This window comes from Malaclemys terrapin, chromosome 18 (genome assembly GCF_027887155.1).
Source record: "Malaclemys terrapin pileata isolate rMalTer1 chromosome 18, rMalTer1.hap1, whole genome shotgun sequence".
NCBI lineage: Eukaryota > Metazoa > Chordata > Testudines > Emydidae > Malaclemys > Malaclemys terrapin.
In genome coordinates this window covers 13,555,292-13,575,735 of record NC_071522.1, presented here as the reverse complement: position 1 = coordinate 13,575,735, position 20,444 = coordinate 13,555,292, and the positions used below count along the sequence as shown (strand labels likewise).

The 20,444-nt window shown below is 43.3% G+C and overlaps 1 protein-coding gene and 1 long non-coding RNA gene across 5 annotated transcripts in view; one reads left to right on the top strand and one right to left on the bottom strand.

Moving 5' to 3' along the window:
• Positions 1-16,605, top strand: part of LOC128825789 (uncharacterized) — a 103,675-nt gene extending 87,070 nt beyond the window's left edge. The window contains exons 5-6 of one of the 4 annotated variants that reach the window (XR_008442728.1): positions 9,497-9,557; positions 14,041-16,605. This is a non-coding gene — a long non-coding RNA (uncharacterized LOC128825789). The remainder of the gene's footprint in view (positions 1-9,496; positions 9,558-14,040) is intronic. The other 3 variants (XR_008442729.1, XR_008442730.1, XR_008442731.1) reach the window with 3 other exon arrangements.
• Positions 1-20,444, bottom strand: part of CALN1 (calneuron 1) — a 172,877-nt gene that overhangs the window by 33,234 nt on the left and 119,199 nt on the right. The window lies entirely within an intron of this gene.

Sequence of the window (20,444 nt, the reverse complement as noted above, 5' to 3'; positions counted from 1 at the left end):
GCATGATACAGAAGAACTGGCAGATTACATGGACTGAGACGTAGTCTCCTTTCACATAGTCCTCTTTCACCGGGGAGGCTCAGCACTACATGTGACTTGGCCGGGGACAATAAGACCTTTTCAGAAGGGCCACAGAGGGGGTTGGAACAGGATGGCAAAGCAGCACAGGAAAACAAGGTGTTTATACAAATGAATTCCCAATCTCCAAGTTCGATAACTCTTGCAAAGCAGCCACAAGAATAGCAAAACAGGAGGAAAAACTGAAATCACTAGAGCTGGCTGGAAACTAGAATTACCTTTCCATGGGGAACTTTGTTTTTCTTGGTTGTGTTGTCCTGCAATGTCAATGGGAAGAAAGAGAAAATTTCCCCCGGAACAAGTATTCCAACATTTTGTTTGGACCTTTTGGAAAAGACATGGATGGGGACGTTCCTTCATGACTATGTTGTTTACCTAAAAGGTGCTACGTAGTTACCACCGATGAGGGGCATTCCTCCCTCGGGATTCAATTAGTACTTTGTGGAGATGGAATTGGGCTAAGCCCCAGTGCTCTGGTGTGTTAGGGTCTGGGTATGGGCCATGTACTGTATACTCTAAATTCACTACTGCTACTTATCATGTCTACACATTACAGAGACAGAATCAACATGGCAGCAGGTTCCTAAGATGAGACCATCAACAACTGAATAACAGAAATCTGACTTCTGCTGCCTACAGTTTTCACTCGAGCTGGACTGGAATAGAACTCCAAAGGCATATTTCAGTGTCGCCATTCCTGTGTAACAATGTTCTTGGCCATTTTAATTTCATCCGCTGTCCAGTGCTGGATCTGGTCACCTGATTCTAAAGCATTATCATAATGCTTTAGAGAGTATCAGTATATTATCTTGCAGATTTAAGACAAAGCACCCCACTAGGTCAGAGACCTTTATGCCACACTGAATTCTCCAGTTCAAGGCCAGGGCATAACCATTACTGAAGCAGGTTAAAAGAAATAGGCCCCTTGGCATTAAAATTCATACTGTCTTCTCTTTCAATAATGCTGTTATGTCATGTCAAATCAATTAACCTATGAAAACTTAGAGGGGAAATCATTGCTTGCTTCTCCTTCTTTTAAACTAACGAATTAATCCTAAAAAAAAGTCCACAATTTAGGATCCATTTGTCATAGATCTGAGTTGTTAATCAGTCATGTGCAAATCCAACGTGAATGTATATTTAGTTTAGATTCCAGACCCTCAGGAGAAAATTTGCTTCTATACCAAATGGGAATTTCCAACTGTATTTCTAATTAAAACTTGCATCTTCAGATGCTGCAGGCTTCCTCACAGATAGTCTTTTTACATTTACAATGTTTCCTAGGATAGTTCATTTTACATTACAATTTGAGAAATGAATAACATAGTCACTTTGATTTTCCAGACAAATAGATGTTACTTATTTCAAGACTAGCCTGAGCATCATCATTTTTAGATCCTTTCAGCCCCATTATTCACATATAAAGAGAGAAGCCAACAAGATCATTTAATTATTTATGTTACTGCCCGAGCACTCTGCAAATCACCATTTTCCACTAGCTGCGTGCATTGCTTTGGATGCTTATCCAAGCCTTCTCCAAGTGATGCATGCTTAAGTGACCTGAACTTTTTGAGATTTACTTGAACTTATTTTGGATTTAAACTAAAAGTGAGAAGAGAATCGGGACCATGAGCTTGTTCATGCATTTAAGCTCCAGATTCACAATAGATATTATATAAATATAATGGAAGAGACAGAGTGACTCAATACCTCCATCAGAGTCAATGAAGTTTCATTTACACTGGTAGTCTTGACTCTTCTCAAAACTCTACTATCTTTTCAGTAAAAAACAAAAAAAACCCAAAAAAAAAACCCACTATTATATGAAACAAAGATGCTGTAATTTTTAAAATCCATTTATTGTGAAATCGGGTATAGACAACTCCTCAGTTGAACTGAACAACAACAGATCAAGGAGTCTCCTGTCCCCTATATGGATTATTCTAATGTAAGGGAGAGGAAAGTCCAGAAGTTTCAACTTGAATTCCTAGGAAGCACTACTTCTACCATGGGGTTTCTACCCTATAGGAAGGTTCCACATCTTTACATGTGGATCCCCCATTCGGCCACCCAGCCTCACCAGCTACAACTCATCTAGCGACTGTACTTACAGAAGTTTCCCCCACCAAAGTTGCCTCCAGAATCCAACTTCCTCCAAGGTTGTTAAGGTGGGTTGGGGTAAAAGGCCAGGGATACTATCTTACCATAGTGGATGGATAGGGATATATGGGGTCCAATAATTAGCTACTGCCCAGGATACATTTACTGCTATGTGTGTAAATTACATCCTTTCCAGATGCCCCTTGTTTGTGCCACAAAAATATCACCTTAGGTGAAAGAATGAAGAGAAAATATAGCCGTACACTCTAATGAAGGCTGTCGAGCAACTTAGAAAAGACAAATGACTGCTCTGTCCCCAGTATGGACAAGAGAAAAGCCTAGCCCGAAATGGGGGGGAAACCCACTCAAAGAAAGTGGGCAGCTTAAGATGCTACTGTAGTTACTAAATTCAGTGAAGTCCGTACCTTTCCTTCCAAGTGGAGGTAACACCTTCTACAGCAAAACGATGAACACGTCATCACCATTTGAGGTGCATGTCTCTCTGGGAAGACCAGGTAGAAATACATTTGTAGCTACAGTGTTAGCTATGGGTGATTAGGATCTAAAAAAGCATGATGCAGGATAAAGAGGCCTGTGTCCCACATCAAGATGGTAACATTACCTGTAATTAGATGAGTGTGGTAATTCAAGCTATCTGTGCCCCTTATCAATACAAATGTGTTTCCTCTCACCCCTTCCCTCAACTTTGCCATTAGATAACATTACTATAGAAAAGCACCTGCACACCTTGGGAAAGTAAAGAAAGCATAGTGTGTTGGAGGTGTGGTTTTAATTTATGGGTCTAATAAATATAGACTTTGGCAAGCTTTCCTTGTTTATATAATTCCTTGCCTGAGATTGGCTGTATCTCCTCAACTGCTGGGTGTCGGCCTTGCACAAAGAATGTTCATTAACCTCTGTTTTCTTTCAAAGTGTAAAATCACAAGTGGCCTTGTAAATAACATGTAGTTAATGGCTAAAGAAAAATTAAGGAGCATGATGTGGGATAAGTTACAGCTGCAAGCGTTATTTACTAGCATACTTTGGTTACATAAACCAGTCCCTGTACAGATCGGGTGCTATCCCCAAGCACCAATCATCCAGTGCATGGTATGAGGTATTAACCAATAGTATTAAAATGTGGGTTTAAGCAGATTCATGATTACATTCATCGACTGAATGGGCTGGATACCCTGTACCCACCTCTACAGTTGAGTTGATTGGGCTCAACTGTAGCTTGACATAGGCCACTGAAAAAACCTCAGTGACGAGCGTGGAGCTGAACTGATTTCTTGGGTTTCAGAGAACTGGATAAACTCTTGTCCCAGAAGTGGCCGACGTGGTCTGGATAAGCTTTTGGAGGCAATCCTAACACTGGGGAGAAAAGGGAGCAACTAGAGGGGAGAAAGATACTACAGAGACACTAAGTGGCTGATTGGCCTTTGTCGTCACCACAGAGGATGTTAAAAAGAAGAAATACTCCCTAAGTAATATAAGGTCAAGGTGTCTGCACTGGCACAAGATGATATATTAAGGAGCAGTTTGTCCATCTTGCGTTCTTTCTGAAGTCTCATCCCTAGTGACTAATGCGGCTGATCTGCCAACACGCACATGCAGTCGCTCACTAAAATCGGCAGAAGAATGGAAGGCAGCAGATGTTCTTTTAAAAGGTGCTAGGGTGTTCCTGTGATTTACAGACCAGCATGCGTTGTTTTAGTACCAGGAAAATTGGTTGTCGCTATAAAATAGTGGTCATCTAGTGGTTTACAGAAGCTGTGCTAGTTTGAAACAATTACTCTACTAAAATTCTTTGCACATATCAGCAAAACCACAGCTGGAGGAGAAGCAGCTGACAATGTATTTGGATCTTCAAAAGTCTCTTGTGAGAACTGCTCAGTTGCCTCTCACCTCACTCCATGACATTAACTCAATAGTCTAAGGGGGCTCACTCACCACTCCGGCACCTCTTTGTGGCTGATAAGGGAATTAGCTCTGGTAGCCAGTGCGCCCTCTTCTGGTGGTGTCTCACCACCATCACTTCTCCTGGACCCACGTCCCCCCAAGGACCGCAGTGTCCTCTTCAGTGACACAGCCCTCTGGCCGTGCCACGCTCTGTAGTCCCACCTTCTACGGGACAGCTCCGCAACCCCCGTCCAGCCACTTCTCTCAATGGTGACTGCAGTCTACTGTCTAACCACTCCCCCTGCTGCAAGCGGTGGCGGGGAGGGAACCTGAAGAAGGCCGCTGCTTGCCGCCCTTCTGACTGCTCCGTAGATTTCCCTGGGCCACTTCCCCCCAGCCCCATTGCCCTTGCCTGCTGATCTCTGCAGCCTCCCAGGAGCTGCCTTTAGCTCCCCAGGTCTCTGTCAGAAGCACTGCTCTGTCCAGCGTACTAGCTGCCTTCAGCCTGCAAAGCAGCCAGTTCACCTCCGTCATCAAGTTCCAGGGAGTGACTGAAACTGCTCTGCCCTGCAGCTCTTTATATAAGGGGCCTACTGGGCCCTGATTGGCTGCTCCCCTCAGCCCTTCTTTGATTGGCTGCCTCCTGTGCAGCCTGCCTAGGGCTCAAAGAGCCCAGTATGGGGCAGGCCTCGTCTTATCACTAAGGGGTTAATATTGTTTTCTAGTAGCCGGTTCCTACTTGTAAGAATACAGTGCCAAGTTAAAAACTGACATAGATCAACAGTAGGATGCCCCAAGAATTTGTTCCCGGACCATTGCTGTGTAGGATATTTATGAATGACTGGAAAAGGGAATAGTCACCTCCCTTAAAAATTGTTTGGTCAAGTCCCTTATTAAAAACCTATACATAATGGTAAGAGAGGATAGGTCCCTCTGACATTCCTCAGATTAAGTAAATGGCAAATGAAATTCATTGTGTTCTCCCATCTTGAAAATGCAAGGTGATGGATTTTAGAGACCCAGGCACACAGAGTGGTTACTGTTAAAAAAAACTCTTTGAGTGGTTACTAATTAACTTCCAATTCTTTGTCCATAGTGACAGGGTAGCTCACTATATAAACAAACATTTTTATTCAATGGCAGCAAAGATTCATCACACTGTAAAATTACCAATCCTAACATTAGACAGATGTTTTTGTTGCTTTTATAAACTAGAGTCCATAATAACACATCATTACTGAAAATGAGATCTCTAGTACATATGCTTTATTCATATTTTCATCTATAAATGAGTTATGAGTGTTCTATAATGGGATGGTGCAAGTGTGCAAATGGCTACAAGTGAATTACACACTTCGTAAATCAAGTTCTCTGGGAACACTGACTTCAGTTTTCTCTGGTAGCCTTTTAAGGGATACAGAGATGGGCAATAAGAATGATTAGAGACACGGGAGACTTCAGTATGAGGAAAAAAGGGGACTGAAGAGCACCCGATTTATCTTTAATTTTGTACATGTCTGAGGATATCTTCCATATGCCTGTTCTCTTATCATATTCTCCTTCTCATAAAGAAAAAGGGATATTCAACAAAATCAAGAGGCACAAAATGTCAAACTGAGGAAAACTCTACACGCAATATCATTGCCTCAGTGGGATTGTATCTAGTGGCACTGAGTTCCACAGGTTAAAGAGCTTAGAAAGATTCAAACAATAGATAAGTATATGGATAATGAATGGTGAGCTTATGCCAGGAAGCATGAACTGTTTTCTCCTAAGTAGCTGGTTGTTCGTATTAAGTGATGGGATAGGGAAAAAAATTTATTGCGTGACATGCTTCACCGTTATCTAACTCTGCAATGTAACCATAAGGTAAGTACTTAGTGGGCCTTGGAGATACATATGTGACACAGGCTCCATCTAGCAAAGTAGTCAGGTCTTGCTCACTGTTCTTTACAAGCAACTCGTAACAAACTCACTACACCTAATACCTACTGAAAGCAGTATCAATACTATGAAAGCTTGCAACTTACACACATCTTGCAATGATTAACCAATTCTCAAATATTATGCCCTTATTTAAGGTCTTGGAGTAAAAGTTAGTTACATTATTCCTTATAGTCAGCAGGGTAGGGCGACCAGACAGCAAGTGTGAAAAATTGGGACGGGGGTGAGGGGGTAATAGGAGCCTATACAAGAAAAAGACCCCAAAAACGGTACTGTCCCTATAAAATCGGGACATCTGGTCACCCTAGCAGGGAATCATATGTCTCAGTAATAGCTCATTCAAGCAGGAGGGAGCTGTCACCCCTCCCTGACTAGCTGGCTATGTAATGTATTGATCAATTGTAATTTGTCTTTGTCTACTGTTGTACCAATCCAGAAAAGTCAATGGAAAACGAAACTCTTGAAAGTGAAAAGGAATGAGAGGACCGTGAGGGGATCACACCATCTGGGAATAAAGACAAAAGATTGATTCAGTATATCACAGGGTGGAGGAGGACACTTTGGATCCATTCACTGAGGAGGGAATGCTTCATGAAAGCACCTTGGGGCTAGCAAATGTGCAAAAGGCTGACCTTGGGCATGAGAATCTGTTCTGTTACCTTTCCTAGCTAACTATTAATACATGTAGGCCCTAGTTCACGTTACAGGGCTCCATGCAAAACAAAATCATCAGTTTGTTTCTGTGATGGACATTTGATTTCTTTCTTACATAAAAAAGCTCAAGTGTCCTTTTGTATTACCATCACAGAACTCGAGTGCTGTGTATGGTACAGGCCTGGTGGGTTAAGGTAAAACTGGTAACCTGGGGCACACTGTTCTTTTGCAAGCAGAGGACCTGGGATTTCTGTGGGTATGCAGAACTCAGGTGCTGGACACCATAGGAGGACACTTAGAGGCACCCCAGCCCGAATCCCGTCAATTGTCAACCTGCAGGGCAAAGGCAGGGCTGGTGTAGCCCAGAGGCCGAAAGGCTGGTTGTACTAGGGAGCTAAAACCAGACTGGCACTGGCAAGGCTCCCTCATATTGGAAGCAGGTGACAACAAGGTAACTCCCAGGCCTGGGTGACCCAAAAAGCATCAGAATACGTCATAGGAAAGATTCTACAATGCATTTTAATTTTAGCAAAAGGAAGGTCTTGTGGTTTTGGCCCAGGCCTGGGAGACCTGGGTGAAATCCTGGAACTTTGCCCAGATTTTCACCTGGCATTTTATTTGCTCTGCCACAGAAGTGACCTTAGGCACCTTGCCTAAGTCTTTAGGCATCTATCGCCTCATCTGTGAAATGGAGATAATATTTAGCCTATTACGTCACAGGGAGGTAGAGAAGCTTAGTAGGTAATAGATAGAAAGTGCTTTGACATCCTTGGGAAAGGAGACCCCTTCAACAGTCATTCACTGGGTAAAAAAATACCCAAAGTATCTTTGAAATGACAAAGTATCACCATCATTACCGCCTAGATACTGTATTGAGAAGGCAGTATCCACATCATGTACCTGTGCAACTATCATCTGTACTGCAAGAACAATCGCCAATTGTATCTTTCTTCTACTCCTGCCCATGTTCACTCTTTTCCATTGACAAGTGATGCTGGTTTATGGGTCGCAGAGATGCTTGGCTTCTTCAGCAATCCCCAGTATTGGCATGCTCCTGGAAAATGCAGCCATGAAGCGCTACGCCAAACGCTACATCCTCCCAGCAGCGAGAAATGAATTTCCTGAAAGCAAACAGTGGGAAAACACCGGGGACTGACATCTGTTACCCTTTTGGATGGTGGATTCCTTACCCTCCCCCTTACCGAATCACTGCCTAGAGCATGAAACTTCATTTAATGTACACAGGATTCGGATTTTTTTTTTTTAAATGTCAGAGGAAGTATGAACTGTCTGATCAATTTCCCTGCTGAATCTTTTTTGAAAGCCTTGGGCAACAATGACCCCATTTTTACAAGAGATTTAGGGATGATGGAGACCCAGATAACACAGTGATGTGTGCTACAGAAATGCATGAATACCGACTAATTAAGAAAACTTTATAACAGCTTCTGAACTGGGAGCCAATAGGGAGTCAAAGGGTTGGTGGTTTCACTGAACCTCCATGGCTGCCACTACAAATTCCACAAGAACACGTTCTCTTGCAACCCTCTGGCACTGCCATTGCGAAAAGCAAACGAGCTCAACAATTTAGATACTGTATTCAACTTAAGGTCATTTCCAAGGTCTTAGGAAGTGACCTGAAAATTTGCCCTTTTATTTTATCCTAGTCAATTCAATCATCCCTGAAGAGGATTCTGGGTCTGTAAAAAAGTGCTTTCAAGTTGTGATTTCTAGAAGTTCTCCAAGACTAAATTATTTACATGTGTGCTCTCAGTGAGTCTAGATATATTAGATCCTCTGCATGGGAAATACATTGACACGAGCTGTTTGCATCTTGGCTCTCCTAGTACAGCATCTCAAATAAGCTCCATGTAAGAGAATCCTTGAGTCACCACAAAGGACTAGTCTCTTAAGGCAGATAAATGAACTCCTCACTCAGAAACTGGACTTTGTACTAGGCCACCTTCACAACACTAAAGAAAAGCAAATGGAAAAATGTGGCTGTGAAATAAGACACTAGACTACTACACTCATTTCTAGTTTGTGATGTAGGAATGTGGATTACGGACAATTAGGAATGTTCTCACGGGTGACTGGATCAGGGACATTGGGTTCATAACCAATTGACTGATCTTTGGCCCATCTTCTGTGAATCCCAATAAAAGGTCCCAATTGTGATGGTGATTTTTACAACAAGGAAAGCCTTTAGGGATGGATTATAAAAAACAACAACATGCATTTATTCAGCAAAGCACTTAACAACGTGCTCCAGTCCTGCTGAATCGCTGCTTGGGAACTGACCTGATATTACCAAATTTCACACAGAACAATAAACGGCCAACAATTTGAGCCCATTCCCAACCTGACATAGAGAAGAGTCCTTGACCTAGTGGAGAAAGAACTCTATACCCTATTAACCCTCACAGTCCCACCCCTCCCCTCCTATTCCTCTAGATTATTTGATCAGGAAAAGCCTAGGATATCTTGTGTTTGTAGCTGTGCGCCTGCCTTTATTTTTTCCCTAACACAGGTTATGGGGGGGAGTTTGTTAAAAAGAAATGTAATCTCTCCTCAAGTTAAAGGGGTGTTAGGTGCCTTTGAAAAATCTCACCCCTTAGCTACAAGATCTGTGACAGTACGTTGTGCAGGCAACTCTTAATTAGTCAGTATGATAGAACTGAGATCAATGAGTACGTTCATACACTGCCTAATACGGTCTCACTCTTTCCTTGTGCTCCCCTCCCCCCCCGACTGTATCCACCTGTCTGTAAGGCAAGGACTGTCTTTAAGTATCAATCTTTGTTCTATGTCTATACAGCACAGTACAGTCTGGATCCATGAACGATGCTCCGAAGTGCTACCACAATACAACACAATAGGTAAGTGACAAAATCCCATATGTCATCACAGATTCCCTCTTAACCTCCCCGCCTGTCTTGCGAAGGAATGTAATGGAAATGAGAACACATTGTTTACACAGGTACTTTGAGGTGAACTTCCCCTCATTGAACTTGTCGGTTCCAGGCTGATGGTTCAGTCTTACGCATCTCCATTACCACACTGGCTAATAGAGGGTCGAAGGGCGGAGGTGTGAGGTGGGCCAGAGTACCGCCCACTACTCCAGGTCTGGAGGAGGTGGATCTGGCCCACCCACTCCTCCAGGTCCCAGCCCAGGGACCCTGTAGATAGTTAAAGGGACATGAGCAGACTCATTAGAGAGAGATTAAGTATTTTGGTAGAGAAGAAAACTTCCTGAAATGCTAGTTCAATATGGACTAGAAGCACCAGCTGTAGGGATTCAAATACCCTGCCTGCAATCACTAACCAGCCTGTAGACGGTCTCAAACATTATGCTGTACCAAAACCTGCTTGTGCTCAGCAATTTTTTAAGCAGTGAGAGCTTGGAGCACAAGCACAGTTTTATTTAAGATTAAAACAAAAAGCCACATCTGTCTTCATTCACAACATTTGGTGTTAGAGAGGGAAAGGAAGTTGTTGGGTTTAGTGATGGTGCAGTGTTAATGGCCTGTGATATACAAGAGGTCAGACTTGATCTAATGGGCCCTTCTATGTCTCTGTGACTCTAAATCCTAGCCCCAATGAAGCCTGGCACAAAAATCCTATTGAGCTCAATGCGGCCAAGATGTCACCCTTTTTAACTAACATAATCCAAACCCCACTGTCTGTGTGCTCTGTCCCTCTTGGGGTATAGTATTCCAAGGTGTTGATAGAGCAGAAACACTGCCTTAAATAGCCAAGCGAAGTTTTTGTAGGATCCTTTTCCAGACTTTAGTTATGGGGAACAACTACTGATGTCCAGAGACCAGCAAAGAACTTCATGATTTATATTGTTTTCCCTGTCCTGGCTTGTGAAAACAAGAATGTCCTCTAGACCTGTTGTCTATGACTCACGACTATGAACAGCGGGAGGCTGTTAAAAGCAGCAGCTTCGAGGGCATCAGAAGTGATAACATTAAAAGGGACAAGCTCTCCCATCATACACAACAAAAAAAGCCCGCTGTTTTTCCTGGAGACAGAAAAAGAAGGTAGCCCATTCCTTGTCCAAAACCTGAGCTGAAATGAATTTTAAAATTCACAGTTATAAAGCTGGTTTAAATATACAGATGGTTTAAATCAAAGATAGGAGACAAATATTTGTAACGTGAGGAACTGTTTTCCTGTTATATGAAATATGCAAAATGTGTCTCTGAACTGTGCACCGGGCTACAGCCAAGACTGGTTGCAAACACACTGCAGGGAAATCTGTTTTTGTGACCCTTGGATCCCGGTTTACACACGTAAGGGGCTTAGGCAGTTTGGGTGCTTATCTGAACCAAACCTCTTGAGGACTCCATATCCAAAAACAGAGATAGGGAAACATCAATCCTCAGTACAACTCTTCCCATGATCTTATACAGTCATCTTTTTTAAAAGGCATTTTCCTGCACACATCTGGCAACGCACACTAAAATATGCAGCTTAATAACCCACCCACCCTATGTGGACATGATTTTATATAAAACTCAACCATAAGCAATGTGGATTTACCACAACCGTCCTGCCAATGAAAATTCATTTAACGTTCAGCTCCTTATTAATCATGGCCTGTTGCTGGTCTGATTGATGTCAATGCCAAAACAGCCACTGAATTAAATGTTGATTTGAGGGTGTGATGATGCTTGCAAGTTCACAGTAAATTAGGGCTAGAACTTCCTAGAACATTTGGTTTTCTTACGTTGGTTGACAACGCTCATAAGCATAATTCTGGTAACATACATGAGGTTTGCTATTAAGAAAACCAATTTTCCCTCTCAAATACTTGATTACATTCAGAAGTGTCTCCCATCAAGTGAACTGTCATGCGGCAGGCACAGCGGGTCTAAAAATGCAATTGCACTTGAATTTTACAATATTCAAGATCACCTGGCCAAAGTGCTTATTCAGTTAAGAATCTTGTACAGTGTAATGCAATGTGACAGGCTTAAAATTTCAGTTCAATGATCAATATTATCCATTCACACAGCAGGCAACTAATCCAAATTCCAGTGGGTAACTAATGAGAAGGGAAGCAGGTGGTGGTGTGTTGGGGGGAGGGAAGGAATGTTACTCATCAGCAATAAAAATAATTTTCACTAAGCAGTAAGATGAGTTTTCACTCCACCAAGCATAAAATGGGCAGAGAGTTCTCAAAAATCCAAACTTAGACACCAAACTTCCAGCTTCAAGAGAAAATTAAACCACTAGTTTTCCTCTGACATACAGAAGACATCTGTGACTATAAAATGAAATATAGATACAATTTGAAACCTGAGGCCTGGCTTCTAGGGCTGTCAGTCTGGCCCCTTTGCAGACTATTACACATTTACATTAATATATCTAAAGGCTGCTCACTGTTGGAAACTGATCACAGCAGATGCAATGTGCGAGTGACAACATAACCCATGGGAGGCTCTGGGCCAGGTTCCGCAGTATTGTACATGGCGGGGTAAGCGACACATCTGGTATAAAAACAGGAAAATGGGTCTTGTTAAATAGCACTGACTGGGAGTAGGGAGACCTGGATTCTTTTAGCGATTCTGACGCTGGCTCATTGGGATTCTGAGCCTGTCACTTGGGCCAACATTTTCAGAAGTGGACTCTGATTTTCGGTGCCTAACATGGGACATCGTGGGCCTGATTTTCAGAGCACCCAGCGTTCCTTCCGACAGCAAGAGGGAGCTCAACACCTGATGCAAATCAGGCCCAATGTGCATCAAACTGGGTACCCTACATCAGTGACCACTTTTGGAAAATTTTGGTTTTAGGACCCACTTCGGCTCTTTTTAAAATGCCAACGGCAAAACACTCATTGATTTAAACGGACACTCAATTGCCATCTGTTTCACTACCAAATACTAAGATGGGGATTGCATTCAGTTATCCCAAAGTCCTTAACTGATAGTAACAAAGTGCAAGGCAAGAACAGAGTATATTCTGCAAGACGTTCTTGTGCCTTGAATAAATCCTCAAACACACATTCACTGTACCAACCAGCCAAAGCCTATGTGAGGCCTGCATTCTAATTCATTATTGCAAACATGATCCAAACAACTTAAACAACATTCTTGTGCTACTCTACACCAATTGCAAGTACAGTAGCGAACAGGTTTTTAGACATGCTTCCTATATCACTGGTCCCAGCTGCACCTTAGGTGATGAATCACATCAGAGCGGCCTTGGCCATTATTCAGTGGTGTCTCTGTCTATTGATTGCTTAATAAAGATAAAAGCTCAGTGTAAATACAAAAAGGGGGTAGAGGGCACCAGTGTATTTGTTGTTTGAGAATCCCTGAGAATTAGTGCTCAAGTCTTATTGAGTGCTTGATTAAGATCACAATCTTATCACGGGGCAGGCTGTTGAAATGTAACGTTGTAGTGAACCTGGTACAGAGATTTGATTCAGAGCAGACTAGTGAACCTGGTACAGAGATTTGATTCAGTACCCAAAGCTTCTGATGTTTTTCCAAAGTCTGAACACATTGGTCCAAATTCTGCTCACACTTGCACCAAGCAAAGCCTATGTTTGTGACCCCCCCTTCTCCCACCTCCGCCCCTTTCAGTTGTTACTCACCAGGTTCAGAAGCCCTACTCTAAACAAAACTTTATACCGGTTTCTTTTATTCTCCTAGGCTGCATTCTCACTTAGCGGAATGTCACCTTCACCTCATGCACTGGACAGCAGTGCTGACTGGGGATTATAACTGGAGACTGGATGTCAGGAATCCTGGATTCTGTTCCCAAGTCCAGTGTGGACCACTTTAAGTCACTCACTTAACCTCTCTACCTTTCCAGGAGGCTTTGATATCTTTGACTAAGAGGTGTGGTGTAAAGTAAGCCTGATTCTCAGCTATGCTGGGAACATACAGCTCCCACTGTCTTCAACTGCAGATCTGAGTGCTCAGCATCACTGAAAGTCAGGTCCTGGATATTTTATTAACAACTCATTTCATATAAACCTCCCAAAAAAGCCATCAGACGACGACGACTTTTGGTCACCCCTGAGCTGGGATGACATTGTAGGGTTGAAAACCATTATTAAATTCCACACACGCTGAGAAGGAAACAATACATCTTCCACCACACAGCAGAAATCGCCAATTGAAGCATTTGTGGTATGTTTGGACAATCCATGACAAGTAGAGCTACCACCATACCAGGATGTCTTACACTTTTTCTGGGTTCTATATCTTAGTGAACTCTGCACCTCCTTCACCCACTGCCATAGACTTCTTCCAACCAGCAATCGCAGCCAAGAATGAAATATAATGAAAAAGGGAATTTCATTTATTAAATTGCTCTCTCTCATTTTTTTTTTTTTTTTAGCCACAGCAGTTGCTCTCGGTTGCTTCATTCCCAGAGCTCCCTGCAGGATCCAGAACAGCAACCACATGTGAGCCGCATATTTAAGCGGAGATGGTGGGCAGTTGTTACCAATGTGTCTGTGTTAACCCCTTGGAGATAGTCATCACTCATGGTGCTGGCAAAGGCTGGATGGAAAATGCCAGTATTCAAAGTGTTAAGTAGCTCAGTTGGCGAGCCACTGGTTCCACAGAACTGGAGCATCACCTTTTCAGGTAACAGTGACATGTGTTTTCTACAATTAGCACCAGCAACATGCCTGGTATATCCTCTACTGCTATTCCCAGGATTGCTAGATACTGTGCAATAAATAAAAAACAGTGATATTAAGGCTGAATTTCATCTTGAAAACACAAATGACAAATGCCTTTTTTTCTTCCACTAAACAAACAGTTAAGAGAACAAAGCTACTTCAAGAGCTTGCTGCAGGAGATTTTTTGGTAGGCAAGAGTCTGTGTTCCTATGTTCAAATCCATATCTTTAGGGAATCCAGAAGTACTTGAATCCAAGCGCTGAGCTGGCCCATTAGACAGACTGGATGCAAACCCACATTTGATCTAACTAGAGCCAAAAAGACTTAACTAGATGTTTCTATTTGTTTCCCTGTTAGTTCTAGTGTCGATCAGTAGACTGACTTCTCTCTGCCTTCCTCCTCTGGGGATTTCACTCTTTGGAAATAAGATCAGGACAGCTTCCTTGGAAGCTCCATACTTTCTACGTGCAAAGGGCTTTAGATTGGTCCCTAAACTGGTCCCTGGCATTTTACTGATTAGAGCATAGGCTTTACAGGCAGAGCAAGAATACATCAAGTCAAAAATCTCAGGAGATCTCACAAGCGAAATCCAGAGTTAGAAACTGTGTGTGGCTTCAGGAGCTGAGATATAAAGCAGAAGATCCAGCGGATGACTAAACATAAGCAGAGACTTCTATGTAGATAATCATCCTTCCAGGGGGTGAAGCAGCCAGTATCTGAAGCCCAGCAAGCATTTCTGATTAAGAGAAAAACGAGCAAAAGCTAGATTTTGGCACTGTCAAGGGGAGAAAGACAGGAGAAAATATTAAGACAACAACTGGTGGTTCAGAAGAAGGCAAAATGCATTACAGAAGTTCTGTGTGCCTATCTGAAGGGAAGTAACAGGTTCCCCCTTCTAACGAAAGCCTGCAATTGAGAGACACAAGATGCATTTCACCTGGGTCAGATGAGACTCTATCAACAACATTGCTATGAACTGAGTCACCGGCAGTTTAGCAGCATGAATGTGATTAAAAAAAATGAAAAAGTGTCTGGGGGGAGGGAGGGCTGTTTGACCTTCTAGCAAAAATATTTGCCAGATGTCACCCATTCTACTCATATAGAGTTGAGGAAGAAAGCAATTAATGGTAAATGCATTCACAGGTAATGCCAAGTCTCAGGAAGCATGAGGTCTGCTGGGGGGAGTGCTCACATTGAAATCATATACCTGTAGTGTCTGGAGCAAATCAGACACACACATTCCCATTCCCACACATACTATTTTATTTCAAATAGCTGTTTTAATGTCTGCCTTGCAGAGCATTGCAGGAAGAGGAAGTCTGCCTCTTTGATCACAAGGATTTGGTTGCAGTCAAGCTGCGGAATAGCCTTGTAAAGGCCTGATGGTCTGGAATACATTATAACCAATGGTAAGCAACCAGTCGGAGGAAATGTTCAGATAAGAGAGAGATGGGTACCAGTACAAGAACCCAGACAGACAAAAACACTAGTCATTAGAACTTGAAAGCAAATTTCAATTCAACCATATTTTCTACCCTACTGTATTTGCTTTATGTGAATTTTTGTGCCTTCAAGCTTTACTAGCACAAATACGTCCAAAAGCCTAATTGTGAGCTTGACTAGAATATTCTTGGAAAAGACATTTAAATTTTTGTGTTCACTGGTAAAGTTCGCAATTTCCAATCTGTGTTGTGTTGCTTATATACCAGAGTCATCCAATCAGAGATCAGAAAGAGCACAGTTTGACTTTTGTAACTAAGCAACACAGCACAAACTGCAAATTGTGAATATTCACAATTTGACAAAATATTTTATTTGTTGTCTATTAATTTCTTTCAGAAAAAATGTGAGGATTTCACTTTTTGTTCAAGGGACAAGTTGCAAATGAGATTAAAAAAACAATCAAATAAATTATGTATGGACCAATTATTTGCTCACCTCTATATACAACATTATGGCTGGCCTCTGATATTAACGGAAACATGACTTCCCAAGTGCTGTTTAGTTGCAGTAATAAAACAGCATGTAGCTGAAGCCAGTAACTGCTATTACTGTAAACACAGAGTGACTGATTTAATGGCACCTTCCGTTCTTGGTGAACTTGTCCTTTGTAGAAGTAGCAAGCACAAAGGATTGCTTAGAACCAGAACTGTGCAGAAGGGAGCATGCATTTAATACAGAAGGTGGCTCTTGCTGTAAACTTGTATAAATTGAAACTGAAAAATATACTGCATGTTTATTTTGTGTGGGTTTTTTCTTAATTAGATCAAAGGATGCTGTTCATAAAATGTTCGGCCCAAAACATAACCTCACTCTGCTAGCCATAAATGGGATTCATTTAGCAAAGCAACTTAGAGCAATCACATTTCCACCCACACACTTTGAAGAGGACACAGTTTAAGTTTGAAAATGAATAATTAACTAACTATGAGTTAGTATACCAATGTTTTCCACTTTCAGGAAAAACAGTGGTCTTTCTCCTGGCTCCAGTTACCATAGAACGATCAACGTTTATAGAAATCAAGGAGGAGATGTGCCATGTGTGTTAATAATTGACTCCTGCACTCAATGAAAATTCCAAACCTGAGTGTGGCAGAGTAAGAAACAGCAGGTAACAGTGCGTGACTTCACATCACTGTTTCCTAGGGTTACCATTCGTCCGGATTTACCCGGACATGTCCTCCTTTTTGTTCTAAAAATAGCGTCCGGGGGGAATTTGTAAAACACTCAAAATGTCCGGGATTCCCCCCCTCCCCCGGCAGAGCAGAGCGAGCAGCTGGGAGGGCTGCAGGAAAGTCCCGGGCTGGACTCTGGAGCAGCTGTAGAGGAGCCGGATCCGCCCTGCATTCTGAGCCGGCAGCTCTCCCCTGCAGCCCGGTCCAGCAGCACTGTGCAGGGCCAGGGACCGGGTTTTGTTGTGCTGGGGAGCACAGCCATGTGTCCGGCTCGGCTCGCACAGAGCCCAACACCCTGTTCTGAGCAGCAGGGTAAGGGGGCCAGGGAGGTTCTGGAGGGGGCAGTCAAGAAACGGGGGGGGGGGCTTTTTGGGGGGAGTGGAGAAAGTTTTGGGCAGTCAGGGTACAGGTAGGGGGTAGGGTCCTGGGGGGCAGTTGGGGGGGGGGTCTTAGGAGGGGGCAGTTAGGGGACAAGGAACAGGGAGTCTTAGGTAGGGGGTGGGGTTCTGGAGGGCAGTTAGGAGCAGGGATCCCAGGAGGGGGCAGTCAGGGGACAAGGAGCGGGGGGGTGGGGAGCTGGGAGTTCTGGGGGGGGCTGTCAGGGGGCAGGAGTGGGGAGAGGGATCGGAGCAGTCAGGGGACAGGGAGCAGAGGGGTTTAGATGGGTTGGGAGTTCTCGGGGGGGCTGTCAGGGGGCAGGAGTGCGGAGAGGGATCGGAGCAGTCAGGGGACAGGGAGCAGAGGGGTTTAGATGGGTTGGGAGTTCTGGGGGGGGGCTGTCAGGGGGTGGGGAGTGGTTGGATGGGGCGTGGGAATCCCAGGGGTCTGTCTGGGGGTGGGGGTGTGGATAAGGGTTGGGGCAGTCAGGGGACAAGAGGCAGGGAGGCTTAGATAGGGAGTGGAGTCCTGGGGGGCAGTTAGGGGCAGGGGTCCCAGGAGGGGGCAGTCAGGGGACAAGGAACGGGGGGAGGGTTGGGGGTTCTGGGGGGGCGGGAAGTGGGAGGGGCAGGGGCGGGGCTAGGGCGGGGCTCCTCCCGTCCTCTTTTTTGCTTGCTGAAATATGGTAATCCTACTGTTTCCCCACCTAAATAACTGACGCAAAAGGAAATAGACTAATTAGAGGCAGACCCAATCCAAAAATTTGGATTCCAACAAGCACAAACACTGCAGCTCAGATCCTCCTCTGCTTCTAATTGAACTAGTACCTTCAAGGCTCTAACTGAAAACAAACTCTTTGGAAGTCTCCTTCCACTTTTATTGACCGAAGAACCCATTGTGACTGTAGTCTAATGCTGAAAGGAGGGATGGGACTGGGCGTTAAGTCTGTTACAGAGCAGGCAATACAGTTTAGGAGGCTTATGCGACATTGGGCGCTTAGACCCAGATCTACAAAGGGACTTGGGCAACTTTAGCCCAGATTTGCAATCCACAAAACTCCCACTCAGCTCCATCTAATCTTAAATTCACTTGGCACCTCAATTTTCACCAAACCCTCAATTCCCATAGGAACCTAGGTTTCTGCCTCTGGATATGCCCACCACTGCCTCAGGTAGGCATCCAGAATGCTCATCTCCGCCCCAGCATGACCCACAAGCCAGGTGAAGATAGGTGGAACAGCGCCTATCTTGCCTGTGGGCCCAAATCCAGTAGGTGTTCTCGAGCACACCTACCTCTGCACAAAATGGCCAAGGAGTGGCGGGAAGGAAGAGGCAGTCTCTCTTATAAACTTTAGTCCACTGGTTAGGGCAGCGGTTTTCAATCTTTTTTCATTTGCGGACCCCTAAAAAATTTTTAATGGAGATGTGAACCCCATTGGAAATCTTAGATATAGTCTGCGGATCCCCAGGGGTATGCGGATCACAGGTTGAAAACCACTGGGTTTGGGAACTCACCCAAGCTATGGAAGACCCTGGTTCAATTTCCCCATCTGACTAAAGAGGAGACAAGTGAGTGCTCTGACCACTGGATTATGGAGTCAGTCTCACATTCTGTCTCTAGGCCCAGTAACTATGGAAGCCATTCCACTTTATATGAATAATTCAACAAGACAGCATGAGAGAGACCCACATCGGAATAGCCCATATTCCAGTGGTCAGGTGACATGAGATATATTTTACATTCTGTAGGATTAGGATAAGTAATAACGACCCATTGTTGCTCAAACCAACATCCAACTATGCTTGATTTTTAAGATTGTTGCTCAAAATCCAAACCCTTACCTGAATTCTGCAAATGTCCCCAATCTTTATAACGGGCCAAACTCCTACACCAACCTTTTTGGTGTTTAACTCATGCTGCATAATTGGGACCCAGGTATCAATCTCTAATATTAATGCCATATTTAATAACCTAAAACTGTTGTTAGTACCGTAAAGCCTCCTCTCGCCCCAGTTTTTAGAAAGCTGCAGAGTCTTCAATTCTTGGACTATTTCTGGGACTGACGAATAACCTCTCGATAGCTATAGCTATCATCTAAATAACATGGTGATGTATCAACTAGAGAGGCCAGCCACGAGGAAACCTAGTGACAGCCTTGCTAGCATGAACTTTGCACTTTGGCTTGAGCTACGGTATCAGAGCGGCGTTAACCCAGAGTTTCTGTTATTAGTTATACCATCGGTGGCAAACCCGAAGAAAAGGGATTATGGGAGAGATGGAAAATTTAATTACTTTAACTGACCACCCTCAGAGCCATCATGTGGCACCATTTTCAATAGCCATTGATGGAAAGACCACATCATTGCAATCCCTCTTTGGGGGCTGACCTGAGCACAACCTACCTCCAGAAATTACATCAATGTAGTTACAACAGTTCACATTTCCCTACTCGAGGCAATCCCTTTGTATACAGTGACTAAGTCTTTAACCCAAAAAAAATGGCTTTCAGGAGTTCATTCAGAAACCTGGGGAGGTATGAAAACCTTTCCATGAAATGCAGCACTACCTGAAATTCAAGGAGATGTTTGCATTTCCTTAAAAGCCTTTGCACTGTAAATTTCACATTTTTTTGATAGGGAGAAAATAATTAGCCTGATTTCCAGTGAAGACAGGCCCAGTTCTGTATTGTCAGTTTTGATTTCACCATCAATATGTAAAAATATAGGTGATGTTAACACAGTCATGTATATGTACAATATTTCAGTCTGGCCTTCACCGCTATATTTAATTGCATGAAATAAAATAACGCTATGCATTAGTACACTTACCGTGTTCACTGTTAAAAAAACAATTAATAATTAGAGTAAAATTTAATAAAAACACAAAAAAAGTTAAATGTGAAATCCATATAGCAGGGGGTTACCAGAGAGTGTGATGACCCAATAAATTATTAAGTGACCACAACCAGACAATGCAGAGGGATCCCAAGGATAACGATTCACCAGTTTATAGGCTCCCCCCTCTCCCACCAATATACACCGTATCTGAACTGGAATAAAGTC